The sequence below is a fragment of the Eumetopias jubatus genome, unplaced genomic scaffold, assembly GCF_037043125.1.
Source record: "Eumetopias jubatus isolate StellerSeaLion01/CBP00866 unplaced genomic scaffold, mEumJub1_p1.0 scaffold_2, whole genome shotgun sequence".
NCBI classification, from domain to species: Eukaryota; Metazoa; Chordata; class Mammalia; order Carnivora; family Otariidae; genus Eumetopias; species Eumetopias jubatus.
In genome coordinates this window covers 144,849,158-144,870,446 of record NW_028274808.1, presented here as the reverse complement: position 1 = coordinate 144,870,446, position 21,289 = coordinate 144,849,158, and positions in this window count along the sequence as shown.

Here is a 21,289-nt window from a genome sequence, read left to right as displayed (position 1 = left end):
TTTTGAGTGGATAATCTCAAAGCAGAACATGGACTCCTGGGAATTTCCAGAGTTTATAACGTCTGACCTTGTACTCGTGGTGCCATAGTTAAGATTTTAAACTAGTTCTCTCTTCTTACGGTATTTGCTTGCCTCATGACACAGGCTACCCATGCTAGATTTGATAGAAAAGATACAGAAAATAAGAGATCAGGTCTAGTGTCTCTTTTCTGATATCACTCTGCTGGCAAGTAGGTTTTTCCTCCGTGACATGGAATAAACTTGGCTTCCAGTTTCATTCCTGCCTATGTACCTTTGGTGTTTCCTGAGAAGTTAGACCATCGCTAGCTGTGTCTGGAGGGCAATGCAGTGCCATATGCTTTCACATAGTCTCACTCTGTATGATCACTCCCATGAGATTTTTGAGACAGGAATCTGCATGATAACATCTTTAAACCTGGATAGACATTTGGTTGCACCTAAGAAGAATTTCATTTTTTCTTCTCAGATGGCTCAGTTAAAATAGGAGCTGGATGACAAAGACAGGGAACAGCTTCTATTCCTGGCATGAAAAAATTAGATGAAACACTTAGTGATGTCCTGGTATATAATTGATACTTTACAAACATTAATTCAATGGAGCTTTAGGAATCAGAGGTTTGAGAAGATTTCAATGAAATTGAAAACACATGCCTGGTAGGTTAATTCATGACTTATTGTGCAAAAATAGTCATTTGTGAGTCTTCGTATTGTTTGCATTCAGAACTGTACCAACTCAATTTACTGAACTGAGGATATATCAATATTGAAACTATCAAGAAGAATGTATATTCTATGAAGAATGTAGATCTGAAGGTTGTAGCATTCAAGTGTTTATACTAGAAGAGGTTTGAACCTAGTGAAATGGAGTCTCCCCATCACTGAGAAAGGAAGACAGGCAAGAAGTAAGCATGTTTATGTACTAATCTGAATTTGTATAAGATGGTGAATGTGTGAGCCCAAGAGTGCCAGGTTGACCCAAGCACAAGTTGGTGGGTGGGGACAAATCTGTTGGAAATAGGTAGTGACAACTGGAGTGGGAGACAGAGGAAAGACCGCTCAATAGAGTCTGAACATTAGGCTGATAATGTGAAATATTCGGTTTTGACAACTTAAACAATATTAATATTACACCTTTGTGTGTTAAAACCAGGATTTGCATGGTGGGATGGGAAAAGGAATGCATATGAGTGTAGGCATGTGTAACATTTATGACCACATCTTAAGTTAGAGACTGCTCTTGCACAAACTTATAAAAAGTCATTATACAATATTTAAGATACATGCAGGTTTAAAGAATAACATCTGCAGCTTAAAATGAAATATTATTATAATAAAATATTCCAGCTACCTCTCCCAGACTGAGCCACTCTCTCTCACCCTTGAATTAAAAAATATCTGAATTGGGTGTCATTTATTTCCATGCAGTTCTTTCTTTATATACTATCTGGGCATTAAACAACATATAGCGTTATTTTTAATTTAACTTTTCTTCACTGGATGCCATACTTTCAACTTATCTACCCTACTATCAGTCCTAAAGTCTGTGGTAGAGTCACATTTATCCTACCACCTGCTTACTCATGTTTAATAGCACAATTCTTTCCTCTCTCAACACCAGCACCACTAGTATGAGAACATTGATGAATGGCTCCATTTTCTCAGCAGGACTAAATATCTCACACGCAGTTTCACATAATTCTTTAAAAACTCCCGATGCTTGGGGTTACGTTAATTTAAGTTGTCCTGTTACAGAGAAGCAACGTGAAGTTCAGAATTGAAGTCCCAGCTCTGTTCACCACAGACTAAGTTTGGCAAGTCATTTGTCTTCCTAGAACTCATTTTGGTAACTTACAAAATGGAGGAGCTGAACGACATGTAAATTAGCTCCGTTGACCTTTCCAACTCTAATATTCTCCTTTTATTTCACTCTTTTCCTTCAGTATAGATAAACAGACTCTCCATCCCCATCATTAAATCATCTTTCTTTAAAACTCTCTTTTGTCATTTTCTTGAAACATTTACGGACCAATAGAGATGAGAATGTTTCTGCACATACTTCCCAAAGTATAAACTAAACCCATTTTAAAAAAGCATTTTCTGGTCAATTTTGTTCAAAGAACCTGTCTTAGCCTGCTTAGTATTCTGTGGGGTGTATTCAGGAGTCACTAATACTGCTACTGATAATCTGAACATGTGATATAACACCTTTTGCTAAGGTAGTCTTAATTTGAACCCCATCTAAGGTCATTACTAACCCAAGTATCTCAAAACTGGTATATTTCCACCTGTATGAAGTCTTCCCAGGAAAGGATGCAAGGATAGCATCTGCAAAGACACCAGTGTGGTGAGAATATGATTTCCATTCTCGTAGTTTATACACAATTGGCTGTTACTCCTGAAAAACAATCACTTTAAACAGAAACATTCCATGTTTAATCCCTGCCAATTTCATATTGAAAAGTGTGAGGAAAATCAATTAAACAACTTTTAAGTTCCAAGAAAATGAAATAAGAGTTTCCTCCATTATAAAAATGATCATTTACCATTTCTTTTCTTCCAATGAATGTAAAAAGTCATGTGCAGGAGTCTCCACTTAGGAAAAGTAGGTACATGGTTGATGGGAAGGCCAAGTGTGTGTTCTGTTTTTATTCATTGAATGCTATTTGCTTTATAGAGTATATATTTAGGGTCCCGGAAATTGGGGTACTTACTGAATTTAAAGAGAGAAACTTTCTATGAACAGACTCCGAGAACAAGGCTGAATTTTCAATATTCCGTGCTAATACACATTGAATAACTGTGACAGGCAACAAAAGGGGCACAACTCGGGAGGAATCAAGCATTCATTCATTTAAACAGTACTTCTCCAGTATAACTACTAATTTCAGCACAACAAACAATTACTGAATGTTGCTTGTATGCCTGGGATGGCTGGGGTGCTTGAAGTACCCATATGTAAAAAATAGATATACAGCTAGAGTCACACTCCATTAGTATATAGCTACGAGTTACATGTCATGGAAAAGCCTCCAGTTTCCCCTTTAGAGTAGGAAAGCAAGAAGAGTAGGAAGTAGGCATTTATAATCTCACCTTTAAAGATACAAACACTATACTGAAGAGTTCACTAAAATATTTTTGAGCCCATTCACATTTTGCTCAATCTAGAAGTAAACATTGTAAAAGTCTAGGAGTCTGTCCTAGTATCCAAGGGAACTGGAATTGAGGGGCATACTTTCCTTTATAATTAAAATCTTGACATCTTATTTTGAACTAACATCTTTATGAGGGGCATACTTTCCTTTATAATTAAAATCTTGACATCTTATTTTGAACTAACATCTTTATGAAGGAATTGTATTTTCTTTCTAATCACTATTTTACCTCTAGCAGACATTTACAATATTAAACTTTTTTTAAAAAGATATTTTCCAAAGAGCACCGGTAGAAATAGCAGTGCGCAGTGCCGCCTCTCCCTTACAAGTTGGAGTTAAGATAGTTAGCAATAGATGGTGAGAAATGGCACATTGCTGAGCTAATCACTGAATAGGAGTAAAACCACTTCTCAACAAGTGCACTATTTTCTTTCAAAATCATGAGACTTTTCATATTTAGCTTCCAAAATCTCATTACAATGTCTCCTTCTGGCAACTAAATTGGTTAACAATAAATAATTCATCAACCTCAAGAGGCTAAGAAAATTTTGAAAGGTGTTCTGGTTTAACAAAAGCACAATGATTTAGTTTATACAATGAACCAAGGAATTAAAAATAGGTGAAAAGTTCATATTTGTACTCTGGAAGGACTCTTGATGAATAATACAATAGCATTTCAATTGCATTATGCAAAATATTTGCTGGATCACATCACCTTTCTCCCCCCATTGAACATGGCTTTTTTTTTTTTGATATATGTACTGTCTAAATTTAATCAGATTAACTTCTCTTTGATACATTTCTTATATCCCTAAAACTTGCTCTTCCAGAGTAAACATTAAATTATATAAAGATCTATGGTCTTCATAACATCTCTGCTTAAATAGTTTGTTGCTCTCTGGAATATATTATTGGGAAAGATTATATGATACTCCTTCCTAGAACTCTTTAAGAGAATAATTTGTCTGCAGTCATTTACAACAGCTATAAAAATAAGCACTAGCCTGAATTTTCCTTCCTCCCCCCTTCCCTCCCTTCCTTTTTCACTTCTGCCTTCCTGTCCTTTTTCATGCCTTTGTTTTCCTTTTCCTAACTTTCCTCTTATTTTTCTCTCCTCAAACATATTGCAAGGTAGCCTGTTAGACGCTGGGAATCAAAAGATGAAGACGTCATGATCCTGTGGTATCTGTCGTGACATATAATAAGTACAAAATAATCCATGACAGAGTCCAGCTAGATAGACAAGCGTGGAGGACTGTATAAAACAGACGTCCCTGAGACTTGGTCTTTGAATTCAGCTGATACCCTTTGTCTGATTTCCATGAGGATCCATTAACCCCGCCCTGGCTGGGAAATCCCATCAAGATTAATTGGTCCCTCAGGCTAGACTGGCAATCAACGGCTGCAATGCTTCTAAAATTTCATTTTACAGATTTTTAACAGCCAAAGCTCTCCATTCTCCTTCTCACATTACCTCCCACGTTCCCACGCATTCAATCCCAACCCAGAGGCCACTGTCCTCCTCTTATTCTTCTATTCTTCCCGAGCTGCACAGCAGGCCTGCGGAGGAGGAAGACAGAAAACAGAAAACTTTTCAGTGTGGGCATCAAGCTGTCAGCCTGTTCCTGCCCTAGCACTGCGATCCGCTCCTCCCCCGCCAGTCCCCACCGGAGCACCACTTCCCCGGCCAATGCCCAAGACCGAAAGAAAACCCGCAATACAAGTCGGTCTCTCCGATTAAAACGAAAATTCCGCAGCGCCCTGACAATTCACTGAGAACACAAAGAAGAGTATTTCCGGGCAATACCCGCCTCCCCACCGGGGGGCCCCCGCTGCCCGGCGCGGGTGGAAGAAAAGGGCACGTGAGGGGAAAGGGAGGGGCGGAGCAGGTGTCTACCTCAGGCGCTGTTCACGCGCATGCGCACATATGGCTCCCTGGAGCCTCACCTCCACCTGCAAGAGAGATACCTGGTTACTCCCCATTTCACAGCAAGAAAGCGGAGGTGCAAAGACACGGTAGGTGCCGGAGCTAGAAAACCATCTCAAGTAGCACTCGAGTTTCTGGAGTACTTTAAGCGGACCTGCAGGCCATTTTAAGGTAATGCGGTAAATGATATTGCAGACATGTGCTTGGGGTACTAGCGAATCAAAAAAACTAGGAAACACCTTTCGAATGCTACTTCAGAAACCAACCTTCTCCTGCCCTCCTCCGGTCTGGAGAACAACTTGGAGAAACAGCCCTATGGAGCCTGCTCCAACACCAAATGACTACATGCCTCTTCCAGGTTCAGAACTACTCTTGACCTCAGCGATTTAATGACAGGCCGTGCTCATACACACACATCACCTAATATCCTTTTATATGTAGGTGGCCCCAAAGCCTTGGAGTTTGATTGCCACTGGGCAAAGTTATTTGTCCCTCTAGCCTTAAGTCTTTGGATAATTATTCCAACTCCTAACTTCCTCACCTCCATCCAATATTCACTGCACCACAGCAGCCTCGCCTAGTACTGGCAGAGTGTGCAGTCGGCTCCGTGGCATCTGTCAGATGCTTTTTACAAATTTTTAACATTTTTCCTCTGAAAAAGGAAGTATCTGCAAGATACCAGAGGATCTTTTAAAGAAGGTACTTAGGATAGATATGTTGCCCTTTTGTAAACATACAAAAGGGGGAGGTGGTAAGCATCATTAATATGCCAGGTATCCTTTGGTTCCACAAATTAAGCTAAAATTCTGCTAATTTTTGAGAAAAAAATGATAATGTAAAATAGTAGTAAATGCCAGTTTTTGTAGCTCTCCAACTCTCTGCAGTGACTGGATTTGGGCCATATGAGAATAATTTCTACTGTGAGATCAATATGGAAATGGAGAGAGAAACTTGATAAGCTATTCCCAGCCTGGTGATTTAGGAGTTAAATTTGAGAGCCGACACCCCAGCATTTGGTAATCCTCCCACCCCGTACAGTACTTGGCTGTAAATCTGTGAAGTAGCCTCCTTCCGGAAGTCAGGTTTTCTCATAATACCATAGTTGGTTAAGTATGTATGATGGTGAATTTAACAACTGAGTCCCTTGATTTTCAGAACAAATGGCACCCGCATGCTTGCTATTGACCTTCTGAATTGTAAGATATGCCAGGCCGCCATAAGCCATGCGGTGTTCAAATGACTCCCCCACTCCATGTTTGAGATGCTATCTACTCCATATGAAATGACAAGGCATAATTATATCAGAAAAAGAACACCCAAATATACACCCAAAATCATGCAAATGAACATTTTGAAATTCAGTGGTAATTTAGGAAGGTGGCCTCTAGTAGACTTCCTTTCCTTATACAGGCAAAGCTAACTCTTCTGTTCCAAAACAAACCTGAGGCTTGCTACAATTGTTCTCGCAACTAGTGAATCAGGAGTCAACTGCTGCTGCTAAAAGGAGGCTAAATCAGTTACGTGTTGGAGAAAAAAGGCTTTAGAATTCACAAATAATTGGAGAAATAACTAACATACTATGCTACAGTCAAATGGAAAGAGTGTACATTGTAAAAATTACCAACACAGAAAATTCACTTGGCTGTACTGCCTTTCCACACTGAAGCTCTAAGTATGGCTATTTGAATAGTCATGATACAGTCAGAGTTCCATCTGTCTTCAGATAAATCATTATACGCTCAACCAGAAGACTGAAATCCAGTTGCCCAAGGTCACATCACTATTAAGTTCTACTATTTGGATTCAATTCTATCCCTATCCAACATCAAATTGCATATTTTGTCAATTTCTTGGGTTCTTGAACTCAGGAAGGATTTCATAACAGAATAAGGAATATTGAGATTTGTGAAAATGATACACTTATGGATTAAAATATACTAGGAGAGATCTTTTTCTCCTTTTTTTCCATTCTCTTCTTTGCCTTTTTAAAAATTTTTTCCCTCCACTTTGGCTACCATTACCATGGAAGTGACAAGCCTAGACTTCAACTAGTAGAATTAATACAATTGGTGGTGGGAAAGACTGAATGAGAGAAGAGAACAGGAATCAAAGGGGAAACAAGAAAGGAAGAAGCAGAGAATATAAATACATGGATTTATAAATACTATTGTCAAAAGAAGCATCTCAGATTCAAACACTGCTTTGTAGAAAGTTGCTAACAAATAGGAAAGTATCTTCAGATGTTTGCAGAAGTTTTTCTTAAAAGTATTTTATTCACAATATTTTTGTTTTCACAATTTCTCTTGGGAGTGAAAAATAATGATTAGTGAATGCACTAAAATAACTGTGGTAGAAATCAATATTATTTTCCGATTTCAAGCTTATTAGAGATACTGTCCTGAGCTGAGCATCTTGCTATGATTCACTGTAATAAAATCCAAACTTTAAAAATTCTAGAAATGTTGGATTTACTCTACACTATACTGAAGTTTCATACACTTGGAAATTAACTTATTTTATATAGGAAAGACTTTTTCAAGTGACTACACTGCTTAAAATACAGTGGGAATAAAAATAGGGCAAAAGCAAAAACACAAATGAAACAATATCTTTTTGAGATGTTGAAGTTATGGTTAGGTCATGGAAACAATTAAAAAAAAAAAAACCCAACTGAGAGCTTAGATCTTTTTATCTTAACATCCACCAATATATGCTGTTTAAGTTATATCTGAAATAATCAATTTAGTGTTCTCTGACATAAAATGTGATTAATTTCCCAAAAAATTATGGTTTTGATTTTTCCCAACATATGAATTTAAATAAATGCTTTATGCATTCAACTTGAGAGCTGGAAAGAGGAAAAAATATTTTCTTATAAAGCAGGAAGAAGTAATTCATAAATATAAAAGCAGAAATTAATTTGAGCTAATTGAAAAGAAAAGAACAATTGAATTAAGTCATAATTATCTCAGGGTGTGTCTGCTCAGGGTCTATAAGAAGTCTACTCAGTCATGAGTTCTCCCATTTGATCCGAAGTCTAAGAAATTATGTCTCTGCCTTATTTCAGTTTACCAATTACCTGCCACTTAAATTATAAGAGATTTGGCTCTTTTAACTAAAGGCTACTTTTTTTTTTTTTTTTTTTTGGACAGAGAGAGAGTTAGCGAGAACAGGAACACAAGCAGGGGGAGTGGCAGAGGGAGAAGTAGACTCCTCACCGAGCAGGGAGCCCGATGTGGGACTCGATCCCAGGACCCTGGGATCATGACCTGAGCCAAAGGCAGACGCCTAATGGCTGAGCCACCCAGGCGCCCCAAGGCTACTTTTAAAAATAAGAATGACCTAGGTATTTTTGATTTGGAATGTACCACCAGTAAGGACCCCATTTCTCAAACTGTATCCCCTTTGGGGATTGTATTTGGCTGCATCAAGAGAAACCCAATGACACTAGTTTAATGGGATTCCCTAGAAACAGATTCGTAGATGGAGAGTTGCATTTGGAAGATTTAACTAGAAAATCCTCTCAGGATGTATACCTGTAACAAAGTGAGGAAGGCAAGGTTGGGCAGAGAAGCAGCAAATCTACAAGGTTACAAATGAGGCTTTAGCCAGTCCCCCAGCAAGTTTTGGAGCTGAATGATCTTTCAAAGTTGGTCCAACTTAAGGCAAAGGGCTTGGGCTTTTGTGTCCCCACATCCAACAGTCATTGCCTGTAGGCCACCCCCTTTGAGGTGACATAATTTTGAGCACAGAAATTCCTATAGCTGATAGCTGTTCCAGTGAGGGACACATCTCTGAGCAGTCAGTAGCTGTACTTGCCAGCAGATGATAGATATGTCCTCCTGAAGAAGGGCTCAGGGCTGAATGCCACCATATGCACTGCAAGAGTGCCCTTCTCCTGCTCAGATCCACTTGCTCTTACAGCAAGTTTGCCCATCTGCAAACAGCTTCTCCAGGATGCTGGTTGCTCTCATTTCCCGGGGAAATACAAAAAGAGAGTAAGCAAGTGTAGGAACTATACCTCAAGACTGTAATTGATCTCCAGTCAGTAACTAGTGCTTACCGTTCCCCTCTTCCACAACTCAGTCTAGAAGCCCTCAGCTTCAGCTAGAGCCTAGCACCTCTGCTGGTGGGGTGATCCATGCTGTCATCCCTGAGGAATCTGAATTTGGGGTTACCATGCCCTTGCATAGGCCATGGCTGCTATTCTTCACTGTTCACTGTTAAAACTGGGCATGGCGGCACCAAGAGACACCTTGATGGATTAACTGAGCACCAAACATTCTTCCCTGGCCCCCATCCATGCCTGGCTAGGACTGGATTATTTGGCTACCCTAAGGTACAAGGACTCACTTGCTTGAGATATGAGGGAAAAAATAAACTGGGGAACTGGGTGCGTTGAGTTATTAAAGAGAAATAATGAGAGGTGCAGGGTGACAAATCAAAATTCAAGGTAACATGTGGGCACCTGGGTGGCTCAGATGGTTAAGCGTCTGCCTTCGGCTCAGGTCATAATTTCAGGGTCCTGGGATTGAGTCCCACATCAGGCTCCTTGGGAGCCTGCTTCTCCCTCTGCTTCTCTCTCTCTCTCTCTCTCTTTCTGTCTGTCATGAATAAATAAATAAAATCTTAAAAAAAAATTCAAGGTAACATGCAAAAGCCAGAGGAGAGGGTGTCCTGGCAGCATTTAATAAAACCCATAATCTTTTGCAGATGAAAGGACAGAGTAAAAGAAGAGGCTCAGGACTTAGTTGTAAGAGTAGCAGAGTTTCATGGAAGGCTGAATTCTCAATGCTAGCAGGTCCCTTATGTCAAGGTCAGGATTCCAATCAGGAAAATGTGGGACAAAAGAGACTTGGGATGGGGATATCTGGATAGATGCATTGAGAAATGTAAAGTCCCAAATATCCTTTATGGGAGGATATGCTAGACCTGCATGAACAGCCAACTTCATCTTATATACAAATATACTGGGTCCATTGCTTAAGATTGAAATAGGCCTCAAATAAGGCAGGAGCCTTATAAGACAATGCTTGTCCCCTCAAGATCTACCTCTACAGCCTCTCTTGGTGACCCAACCAATATGAAGGATAAAATCCCAACCTAGTCCAATTTGAGATAAGGGAGTAGAGGGACTTTATATTGGCGTTGCTATAGTATCTGTCTAACATATCTCAGGAGGAACTTGGAATTTATGCAATAAACTGTATCTTGAGGGTTTTAGATCAAGGGAGTGAAATATTAAGTTGGATAAAGAAGCATCAATTAAAATGGGAGAATTTTGTCATAATACAGCATTTAACACTCAGGCAAAGACTTTGGGAGTTAGAATTAATACTTCATTGAAGAGACTGTCTTTTTTCCATTGGATATTTTTTTCCTGGAAAATTGGACAGCTATATACAGAAGAATGAAACTTGACCATTCTCTTACACCATACACAAAGGTAAACTCTAAATGGATGAAAAATCTTAATGTGAGACAGGAATCCATCAAAATCCTAGAGGAGAACGTAGGCAGTAACCTCTTTGACATCGGCCACAGCAGCTTCTTTCAAGATACATCTCCAAAGGCTAGTGAAACAAAAGCAAAAATGAACTTTTGGGACGTCATCAAGATAAAAAGCTTCTGCACAGCTCAAAGGAAAAGGTCAACAAAACAGAGGCAACCCACAGAATGAGAGAAGATTTTTGCAAATAACACTACAGACAAAGGGCTGATATCCAAAATCTATAAAGAACTTCTCAAACTCAACACCCAAAAAACAAATAATCAAGTCAAAAAATGGGCAGAAGACATGAACAGACACTTCTCCAAAGAAGACATACAAATGGCTAACAGACACATGAAAAAATGTTCATCATCATTAGCGATCAGGGAAATTCAAATCAAAAACACGAGATTGGGTAGGGTATGTGCTATGGTGAGCGCTGTGAATAGTGCAAGACTGTTGAATCACAAATCTGTACTTCTGAAACAAATAATGCAACATATGTTAAGAAAAAAGAAAAAGAAGAAGATAGCAGGAGGGGAAGAATGAAGGGGAGTAAGTCAGAGGGGGAGACGAACCATGAGAGATGATGGACTCTGAAAAACAAACTGAGGGTTCTAGAGGGGAGGGGGGTGGGGGGATGGGTTAGCCTGGTGATGGGTATTAAAAGGGGCGCGTTCTGCGTGGAGCACTGGGTGTTATGCACAAACAATGAATCATGGAACACTACATCAAAAACTAATGATGTAATATATGGTGATTAACATAACAATAAAAAATTTAAAAAAAACACATTGATATATCACCTTACAGCAGTTAGAATGGCAAAAATTAACAAGGCAGGAAACAACAAATGTTGGAGAGGATGGGGAGAAAGGGGAACCGGCTTACACTGTTGGTGGGAATGCAAGTTGGTACAGCCACTTTGGAAAAATTATTTGAGGTTCCTCAAATAATTAAAAATAGAGCTACCCTATGACCCGGCAATTGCATTACTGGGTATTTACCCCAAAGATACAGATGTAGTGAAAAGAAGGAGCACATGCACCCCAATGTTCATAGCAGCAATGTCCACAATAGCCAGATTGTGGAAGGAGCCAAGACGCCCTTCAACAGATGAATGGATAAAGATGTGGTCCAATATACAATGGAATATTACGCAGCCATCAGAAAGGATGAATACCCACCATTTGCATTGACATGGATGGGACTGGAGGGGATTATGCTAAGTGAAACAAGTCAAGCAGAGAAAGACAATTATATGGTTTCACTTATATGTGGAACATAAGGAATAGCGTGGAGGACATTAGGAGAAGGAAGGGAAAAATCAAGGGGGGGGAATCAGAGGGGGAGATGAACCGTGAGAGACTATGGACTCTGGGAAACAAACTGAGGGTTCTAGAGGGGAGGGGGTGGGGGAATGGGTGAGCCTGGTGATGGGTATTAAAGAGGGCACATTCTGCATGGAGCACTGGGTGTTATACGCAAACAATGAATCATGGAACACGACATCAAAAACTAATAATGTACTACTGTATGGTGACTAACATAATGTAATAAAATAATAAAAAAGAGAAAAGAAAAAAATACTTCATTAACATGGTTCTTGGAAGCTTGAGAAACATAATGGCTCACTATAAATGAAACATAAATGGCAGAACTACTGTGCTAGATGCTGGAGAAATGGATAAAAATGTTCAGAAAAGTAGATACTCTAGAGTGGATATACTACATAAGGCTATAAAACCCATCTGTAAAGGACCAGAGGAAACCCCTTTTAGTAAATGGGTAAGGAAATCAGTGGTGAGAAGGACATCCACATTACTGGGAAGGTTGGTGGTGGTGTCCTCTGTAGAACAGAGACAGGGGCATTAGATGTTATTACAGAACTAAATTCCCAAAGCAATGGAATCCAGGTGATGGTATTTAACTATTAGAAGCAAACTATGTGCAGTTATTGCAAGAGAGGCAAGGTTGAAGTGGTAGCCAGGAGTGGCCCAAACTATGGAGAAATATAGAGATAGTTAAAAATATATGATCTTCCTAGAGGCGTGGTGCAAAGGCAGCCAACATAGGTATTGCTTAATTTATATTATGACAAGAAATTGAGGAGGAATATTCAGGAGGTTGAAAGAAGCTGCCTGATGAAAAAGTCACAATCCCTGGCCCAGTTTCCAGGTCTGACCTAGTTTCCAGACCTTGAATCCAGTAACTCAGGGAGAGGCCAGATCCCTATGAGGAAAGACCCTGAAATACCAGGGCCTATGGCATTTACTTGAGTAACCATGAATTGGGGAAAGAATAATAGCAGGTTGTTTCAAAAGTTATTTGATATGGAGTATCAACTGATACTGATACCCAGATAACTGAAGTGCTACCATACTGACATCATTACTTGTAAGCTAACTCATGGAGTAGCTGAAATTCATAGTGGGTCCACTGGATCCACAGAACCATCTGGTAGACATTTCCTTGAAAGCTGTAGCATATTGAAATGGACTAAAAAAAAGGTGGACATACTTGAAAGTTCATACAACCCCACATTAGTTCCTTGACTGGTGGGGTAAGAATTATCCTAGTGGTGAAGGCTAAGTGGAAATGTCTGAAACTGGCCCACTCCAACAAAGCTAATGCATTTTTTAAGTTATCATATGCTGAGGGGAATAGTAGATATCAATTTCACTCTTGAAGACTTAAAAGAATTGATAGTCCCATCATATCCAATTAATACATAAGTCTGGTCCTTACAAAAACCACATGGATCATGACAGATGAAAATGGATGAATAAAAGCTTAAGCAAAGAAACCTCCATTTTTGTTGTGCTGAATGTGATATCTTTTCCTATTTTTAATTTTTTTGTGGGGACACTCCCTCCTATTTTCCATAGTGGCTGCACCAATCATACATTCCCACCAATAGTTCATGGGCTCCTTTTCCTCCACATCCTTGCCAATGCTTGTTATTTCTTGTCTTTTTGAGTCTAGCCATTCTGATGAGTGTAAGGTGATAGCTCATTGTGGTTTTGATTTGCATTTCCCTAGTGATGTTGAGCATCTTTTCATATGTCTGTTGGCCATCTGTATGTCTTCTTTGGAAAAATGTCTACTCATTTTTAATTGGATTATTTGTAGTTTTTTTGGTGTAGAGTTGCATAAGTTCTTTATATATTTTGGATATTAACCCTTTATTGGATATATCATTTGTAAATATCTTCCTCCCACTCAGTAGGTTGACTTTTCATTTGGTTGATAGTTTCCTTCTCTAAGCAAAAGCTTTTTATTTTGATGTAGTCCTAGTAGTTGGTTTTTGCTTTTGTTTCTCTTTCTGGAGGAGATAAATATAGAAAATTGTTGTTATGGCTGATGTCTATGTTTTCTCCTATGAGCTTTATGGTTTCACATTTAGGTCTTTGATCCGTTTTGAGTTTATTTTTGTGTGTTGTATAAGAAGGTGATGCAGTTTCATTATTTTACATGTAGCTGTCTAGTTTTTCCAGTACCATCTATTGAAGAGACTATCTTTTCCCCATTGTATATTTTTTCCTCCCTTGTCATTGATTAATTGACCATATAATCATGGGTTTATTTCAGGGCTTTCTGTTCTATTGCATTGGTCTTTATGTCTATTTTTGTGCCAGTGCCATACTGTTTTGATTACTAAAGCTTTGTAGTATGTCTTGAAATCTGGGATTGTGATGCCTCCAGCTTTGCTCTTCTTTCTCAAGATTGCTTTGGCTATTTGGGGCCTTTCTTGGTTCCATACAAATTTTAAGATTATTTGTTCTAGTTCAGTGAAAAATGCTGTTGGTATTTTGATAGGGGTTGCATTGAACCTGTAGATTGCTTTGTGGATTATAGTAGTATAGCCATTTTAACAATATTGGTTCTTCCAACCCATGAGCATGGAATATTTTTTCATTTGTTTGTGTCATCTTTAATTTCTTTCATCAGTGTGTTATATTTTTTGGAGTACAGGTCTTTCGCCTCCTTGGTTAAGTTTATTCCTAGATATTTTATTCTTTTTGGTACAGTTGCAAATGGAATTATTTTCTTAATCTCTCTTTCTACTACTTTGTTATTAGTGTGTAGAAACACAATTGATTTCTGGATATTAATTTTGTATCCTGCTACTACACTGAATTCACTTATTAGTTCTAATAGTTTTCTTTTTTAAGATTTTGTTTATTTCTTTGACAGAGAGAGACACAGCGAGAGAGGGAACACAAGCGGGGGGAGTAGGAGAGGGAGAAGCAGGCTTCCCCATGGGGCAGGCAGCCCAATGTGGGGCTCAATCCCAGGACCCTGGGATCATGACCTGAGCCAAAGGCAGATGTTTAACGACTGAGCTACCCAGGTGCCCCAACTTCTAATAGTTTTTTGATGGAGTCTTTAGAGTTTTCTATGTAACAGTATCATGTCATCTGCAAATTGTGACAGTTTAAATGTGATATCTTGACAAGAGCAAATTAACACAGCTTTGCATGTGGTATACAGCTGTTGATCCAGCAAATTTGCTCTTTTCCATTCTTATCAGAAAAGAGGATCAGAAGTAGTTTGTGTTCATGTGAGATGAACACCTATGGTCTTACCCTACAGCTTTGCTAAACTCTCTTACCTTCTATCATAATATAGTTCAAAGGGATCCAACTGTCAGAATGTTCTGCAGAACATTCCACTGATGCATTGTATCAGTGGCATTATGTTAATCAGACCAAGACCTACAAAATATATACACAAGACTTAGAAGATAGATAGGAAATAAACCCACCATATCAGTGAACTTTCAGGGTTCAGTGGTCTAGGACATATCACTCAACATGAAATGAGGATGAGAAATGCAGCAGCACATCATTTTGCAGTATTTCTACCATGTACATACAACAGATATAAATAACTTCTAAAGCATAGAAAAGAATAAAATGTAGCCTAATAATTAGAAGTTAGTGAGATCTTAGTACTTACTACCTTTGTTTTGAATATAAATAAGTTAATGGTAAGCTTATATGTTCATTTTTTTAAAGATTTTATTTTTAAGTAACCTCTCCACCGAACATGGAGCTTGAACTTACAACTCCAAGATCAAGAGTTGCAAGCTCTACCGACTGAGCCAGCAAGGCACACCATAGGTTAACTTTTTAATCATGACTGCACTGAACACAATTTTGGCTTGCAAAATTCCCAAAACTTTAACAATCAGTTCCTGTGAATTGGTTCAATTTGACCTTGGATTGTTGGCAGAGAGAGAATATCTTACCCCCCTTCTTCACTTACCATGACTACATTTACTACTCAGGGTAAAAGCATGGAAGATTTCCATGAAATGAAAAATGCTCTCATAGTCTATGGTGCTCACCCTGTTGGAGCTAGCCCATACCACAGAGACCCAGATGGCATACTTTCACTAAGCCTTCTTCTTTCGTGCTCTACTTCTCTTGACACATACTTCTTTGATCCTTATCATGCACAGTAAGTTCTGAAAAAAATTTTTTTTAATTTCTGAAAAATGCATTTGTTATTGAAATGAACATATTCTGTGTTTACATTGTCAAACATTGCAGATGACCACTCTGTGGAGTAAATTGTTCCAGAACTGAAATGGAAAAAGTCCAAAGCAATTGCAAATTATCCCAATTTCCTGCACTCTGAAGAAAAAGTAAGACAAGTGAGGGAAAGAACCCTGAGGATATAGCAGGTAACAGGCAATGAGGGCCCCTGCTCTGGGTCTACACTTGAGAGGACCCCGTTCAGGTGTGCAGTCATGCTCTTCTCACTGGGCAAAAAGTCTACAGGACTAAGGGAGGTGGCCACCAGAGTCCAGGCCTATCTGTTATAGACCACATTTCATGTTCAAATGGCCCTGAGCTTGTTTCAGGGCCTGTGCAGGCCTTATCTCCAGATTCTCACCTCTGAGGTGAACCTCTTCTGCACCCCTAGAGCAGATGGGTAGCCAAGAGGCTACTGGTTACCTAGTGGAGAGGAATTTGGATAGAACATATATACATACAAGGTCCTTCACAGTGTAAGACAGACCAAGGTGGGAAGAGGTCACACCATTGACCAGGCCTCCATTTGTAGTCTCGCCAGGGCCATCAAATGGTAGAGGTGAGCCTGGGGAAGAGTACTACAAATAGAGAGATCAGCAAGTAGAGATTTTCTCATCCTTGGTGTCAATCTTCTTAGTAACAACACAGAAATCACCATGCCTTCTCTCTTGACCCCATAGGTTAACCATCTTTTCTATATCTATGACCACTGAAGAAAGATGGTACCACTGTGACCAACCCCAACCCTCTCCACCCTGGTTCCTGTCAAAGCTAATCTAGGAGTTAACATTCAGAATTTTTTTTTAAATCAAGTCTCAGTCCCAGGTTTGTTACCTAAGAGACTTCTGACCTGCACATTCTCATGATTCATTAATTGTTTATTTGGGCCCCTCATAGGCTCCAACAATGCTCCATGTTCAGGTTTACTCCATATTCCTAGCGAAGCCTAAATCCTTTGGAAAATTCTCAATCCTAGCTTATGCTGATTTAGTGTTTCTGATGGTAATCTGTTTGTTCCAGGGCACATATGTACCTCATCAATGTGCATTGTTCCACACTGACTCTGAAAGGACCCCTGTGGGTATCGGCAATTGCTGCTTCCGATCAAGAAAGATCTGATTTCAGAGTCACTGCCATGTAGTGTTGGGCCTGTCTGTCATTGTTTTAAAAAGACCATACTCGGGGCGCCTGGGTGGCTCAGTCGGTTAAGCGGCTGCCTTCGGCTCAGGTCATGATCCCAGGGTCCTGGGATCGAGCCCCATGTCCGGCTCCCTGCTCAGCAGAGAGCCTGCTTCTCCCTCTCCCTCTGCCTGCCACTCTGCCTACTTGTGCTCTCTATCTCTCTGTCAAATAAATAAATAAAATCTTTAAAAAAAAAAAAAAAAAGACCATACTCTAGTGTATCATCACCATGTTTAGTGCTCTGTTTTCTGAGGTCACCAGCTCCTTGATACCAACCAAAGAATCAAGACATTGTGTGCATCTGCTGCCAAGTGCCATAATTTTTATCTTGTTTGAAGCCGGTGAGATGAGTCTGAGAGATTTCTTATTTAATCTCACCTTCCTTAGAAAACTTGCAAGGCTCAGGATGGAAAGTGATACTTAAAAAAAGAGGAAAGAAAATCTAAAGAGACATTAAACGCTAAGCCATCATAGTCTTTTTGAGAGTAGACTTACTTCCCATGTGAGTATATAGATGAATATAAATATAAATATGTAATTTGTTGTATTATGTATATGCATATATGTAATGTATATAATATATACATATATATAGTCATGTGTATGAATATTTGAGAGCAATGAAAAAAAATGGCACAGAACACAGAAGAGAGACCCTTTGGAACAAACCAGAGTATGACACATTTGTATTCTTTCCTAACTGGGTGAATGTCTCAAACAGGAAAGCAGTCTTCACAAGCAGAGCTCTTAGATGTCTCCTCCCACTGCTCTTACAATTGCCTGGACTATCTCTAGTGAACTTTATGAACCACTGGGTGCCCATCCTCTGGAAAGGCTTCCCCTGTTGTCTAATTTGTAGTGTTCGAGTCCTCAGGGTGCTTTTTCATTGGAGCCTTTCTTATGGTCAGTTCCTGGAGGAATTAATTCAGCTTAATTTTAGTAGCACACAGTAACACTTGTGCCTCTCTCAGTAACTTCTTTTAAATCATCCTCTAAATGAGGAAATTCTCTGTAGGACCTTACTGTCGCTAATTGCTCCCCAGTTGTAATCATCTTTGAAGGGAAACATCTGCTCTTGCCTTCAGGGAGAGGGCCTGGTTTGGGTTTTTTCTGGTCTCTCCCAGCCTTGATCTCCCTCTTCTTTACTTGGGGTTGTGTTGGTGGGGTAGATGATGATACCTTTTCCTCTCCTGGGAATAAAGCTCACGTAATTTAATCAACAAACAGTTAGTGTTCAACTCACTTCTTAGATTTCTGTTTGTCCTGCTGACATTGTTTGTAATCATTTGTAAGCATTTTGCTTACATTCCCTTTTCTTTGTTGTTTTAAATAGAAATTTCAAGTGGAGAGTAACCAAGTCTTTCTCCTCGTTATTTTAAAATCTAAGAAAAATAAACTTGCAAATCTATGTAACTTCATTAGCCATGACTACCAAATGGTAGGATGTGGAAAACTGACTTTGTGTGTAATATTGTCTTAGAATGGCTAATGTGAAAATAAACAAACCATGGTTATAAAATTGACATTTTGCTCATAGTTTATAAAACCAAATTAAAAAGGGGGAAGGTGTGTAATCATTTCTATTAATAGTTTGGGTACTTGTTGCAATTAAAGACCAATGAGATTTAAAGCTATTTCATACAGACTGTTGTATATATACCAAAGCCATTTCTTCAAAGACATTAAGGAAAAATAAGAGAAAGTATTTTAAAAAGAGGTAGGAAGCTATATATAACGCATACTGTGTATCTTTAAAATTAAGTCATTTTCTTCACCATTTAAACCTTCTTTAAAGTAAAGCTGCTTTATGTGTGTGTGTGTGTGTGTGTGTGTGTATAACTTGGATATACAGATTTGAATTAATCATAATATTTGGTTCCTGATACACTCTCACCACTGATCTATATATGGTCCCCCCTTGGTACACATGTATGAATATATTCTTAATAATATTAGCCTGTGTATTCCTACACCCATCATGAGAACTAGAATTTTAACAATAATTTATATATCCCTATGATTCTCCCTCATCCTGTTCCCCTTCAACTTCCACTCAAAGTAACTATTATCCTGAATCCCTTCCATATCATTCCCTTGTTTTTTAAAAGAATAAAAGTTTTAGGGCACATGGGTGGCTCAGTTGGTTAAGCATCCAACTCTTGGTTTTGCCTCAGGTCAAAATCTCAGGGTTGTGAGACTGAGTCCCACATCAGGCTCCATACTCAGCAGGGAGTTTGCTTGAAGATTCTCTCCCTCTGCCTCTTTCTCTCTCTCTCTCTCTCTCTCTCTCTCAAAATAAATAAATAAATAATAAATAAATCTTTTTTAAAAATTTAAATAAATTCTGAAGTTTTGTTTTATAAGTATTCCTCTAGAAATATTGTTTATTTTTGTTGTTTTTAAGTTTTTTAATGTATATCATATTGTATATAATGTTCTGGAATTTTTTTTACCAAATATTATATATTATATGAACATCCATATTGTTAGTTGTGGATAAAACTTTTTTTCCTATGTTTTGACTCTTTTAAAGCTTTTTTTCTTAATTTTTAAAATTTATATTCTTATAAGTTGTTTTTTTGAAGAATAAATGGATGACATATATCAGCTAAACACATTTGTAGAGTATTGAAAATATTATTATTAAATTCAAATGAAGCTGGCCCAAGATGATAGCTAATATTATGCTTTCACTCTGAATGGAAAGAACAAGACAAATATCTTTAAGAAAGCAGTTTTGCCTCAAAGCTGTTAACTAATTAATTAATACTAAGGTTTTTCAGCCATTCAAAAATATGAGATAAATTTTTTAAATGTATTTGAAGGATTATAGCGTTGCCAGTATAATTTAGCTTTCTACTAAGCTATTTTAACCAAAACATGAAACCAAAATCTTTATTTTTTTTCAAGATTTTATTTATTTTATTTATTTTTATTTATTTATTTATTTGAGAGAGAGAGAATGAGAGAGAGCACGAGAGGGAAGAGGGTCAGAGGGAGAAGCAGACTCCCTGCTGAGCAGGGAGTCCGATGCGGGACTCGATCCTGGGACTCCAGGATCATGACCTGAGCCGAAGGCAGTCGCTTAACCAACTGAGCCACCCAAAAACCAAAATCTTTAAACATCATGAGCCAAGGGCAAAAGTGAGACACAGGTGCCGACCATGTCCACCATCTTGCTGTGCCTATGCTACGGTTGGTACAAACAGCTGGTGCAGGTCGTGAGTGCAGGTGGTGAGAGGCTCTTTGTTGTATAAACAGTGAGAGGTCAACTTCCCAAATGGAACCTGGAAATCTAAATAATGCTCTCTTTCTGTATACATGCCTTTGATAGTGCCCTTTCTTAGTGATGCTCAGCTTGACCGTGTGACATACTTTGACCAATGGGGAGTACAAGCTCTACTCAAATAGCTATTTGAAAAAAAGTACTTGCACATTTCCTTTTCCTCCCTTGGAACCCTGTCTCTGCCATGAGACCTGATCATCATAGCCCACCTGCCTACCTATAACCTGGTGAGAAAAAAAATAGTTACTGTTTTAAGTTTTGGAGGGCTTTTTGTTGTTGTTTTGTTCTTGATGTTTATGATTTCCAACTGTGTGTCCCTCAAAGTGGTCTTCTTAGGTTCATCAGCCTGGGGGTTGCTGGGCAGTAATTGCTTTCTTTCTCAAACTCCACCCATGCTCCTTAAACAAATATTCTAGGATAGTTTTCCAGACTCTGGGACCAATGTCTTCTCGCTTATTTTTCCTACCCACAGTTCTCTGTCTGCTTTTTCTGTCATAGCTTCTTAATCCTTCTACTCCCATCTCCTAGTCAATTCTCCCTGTTGCTTTATTAACAGATCTTGATGGCACATTATAAACAGACCCAAAGGATTAAATACCAAAAAGCTGTTTTGTCTTTCTTTGAAGTCAGAGAGGCTTACTTTTCAAATGCTGCCAGAAGTGAAGACAGAGCTTGGGTGTTGAGATG